Consider the following 2,144-nt stretch of genomic DNA (forward strand, 5'->3'; position numbering starts at 1 on the left):
TGATGCTAGTAATGTCCGAATTGGAGCTGTGTTGTCTCAAAAAGTGGGTGAAAACGAACATGTGGGGGCCTACTTCAGTAAGGTCCTGAGTAAACCAGAGAGGAACTACTGTATAACACGGATAGAACTCCTTGCTATAGTAAAGAGTCTGACATATTTCCATCCATACCTCTATGGTGCCACGTTTACCATCAGGACAGACCATGCTGCATTATGCTAATTAAGATCCTTAAAAATCCCATAGGGACAACTGGCACGTTGGTTCGGAAAAATAGACCAGTATAATTACGATATTGAATATAGAGAGGGAAAATCTCATGTAGATGCCAATGGACTGAGCCGAAGACCATGCAAAAATGACTGCAGACATTGCTGCAAAAGTGAGGTTGAACTAACCAGGTGTCATCAAGCTGAAGTCAAAGTGACTGAAGGAGTTGATGATGGTGAAGTGGAACCAGGTATAGATATTAAAGCAGAGCAGAAGAAAGATCAAGATTTGAAGCCAATAATTGATTTTCTAAAAGCAAGTGTTTTGCGCCCTGCTTGGGAGAAGGTGTCTAGTCTAAGCCCTGTGACAAAGAACTATTGGGGACAATGTTACCAGTTGAAGCTTGAAGATGGTATTCTTGTCCGGAGATAGGAAAGTGACGACCTCGCAAATAGTTATACCAAGAAAGTTACGGGAAGTTGTGTTGCGTCAATCCCATGATAGTTTAACAGGAGGACATCTCGGAGTTAAGAAAACATTGAGCCACCTACGACAGAGATTTTACTGGATAGGTATGAGACAAGATGTGGAAGAATGGTGCAGGTCATGCAGTACATGTTGTGCCAAAAGGGGACCCAAGCATAAGGGTCGTGCTCCAATGAAGTTATATAAAGTTGGTGCACCAATGGAAAGAGTAGCTGTTGGCATTGCTGGTCCTCTGCCCCAGACTCGTGCTGGAAACAGGTACATTTGTGTGGTGATGGTTTATTTCACCAAGTGGCCTGAGGCATGTGCAATACCAAATCAGGAAGCTACAACTGTAGCTTCAGCTATTACTGATTTCTTCTTCACATTTGGTATGCCATATGAACTGCATTCAGATCAAGGCTTTAACTTTGAATCAGCTGTGTTCCATGAATGCTGCAAGTTGTTTGGCATCCGAAAGACCAGAACAACGCCACTTCACCCACAGTCCGATGGGATGGTAAAAAAGTACAACTGGACACTGGGCGAGGAATCGGCAAAGTTTTGTAATAGCCGCCAAGATGACTGGGATGTCTTACTCTTTCCACTGTTGATGGCTTATAGGACAGCAGAGCATGAAACCACTGGATACACTCAAGCAAAGTTGATGTTTGGTCGGGAACTTCGGTTGCCAGTGGATCTATTAACAGGAAGCCTACCTTATGAAGAGTTGCCTGAAAATGTGTCAGAGTTTGTGAAAGTGTCATTGTAAAGGATGGATGATATTCACCATGAAGTGTGTTCAAACGTGAAAACGTCTGCTGATTCGATGAAGTTATCTTATGATAAGAGATCTACTGAAGTCAGCTTTGTACCAGGAGACAAGGTGTGGTTGTATAATCTCAGGAAGACCAAAGGGAAGTCTCCTAAGTTGTCATCTCTATTGGAAGGCCCATATGTCATAGTGTATTGTCTCTCAGACGTGACTTTCCGGATAAAATGTGGTCGGCGAGGTAAGCCAAAGGTGGTGCATGCCAACAGGCTTTGGCGTTATCACGATCCAGGACATTTCAGTTGGAACAAAGTAAACAATGAAACAAATGACGCTGCTGAAGACATGTCACCTGAAAAAGCCACTGTCGAAGAAGAAACTCTACCCGGTTTTGATAAGGGAAAAAGTGAAGCTCTTGATGAAGTTACTACCACTGATGTGACTGTTACCGATAATAGGACAGTTCCCGATGGAGCAAATGAACCTCACGTGAAGAAGAAGCCAACGAAAAAGATACGTCCTGTAAAATTAAGAGACTTTGTTGTATTTCAATTTTGTGTTTGTAAATTCTGTTCATTTAATTAAGTTATTGTTAATTTTCTATTGGTTTAATGTAAGTGGCTAATGTTTGGGACGAACAATGCTAAGGAAGGGGCAGTGTTACGACAGCGGAAGTCACGTGACGCTGGTAACACGTAA

This window comes from Limulus polyphemus, unplaced genomic scaffold, assembly GCF_000517525.1.
Source record: "Limulus polyphemus unplaced genomic scaffold, Limulus_polyphemus-2.1.2 Scaffold1198, whole genome shotgun sequence".
Lineage (NCBI taxonomy): Eukaryota > Metazoa > Arthropoda > Merostomata > Xiphosura > Limulidae > Limulus > Limulus polyphemus.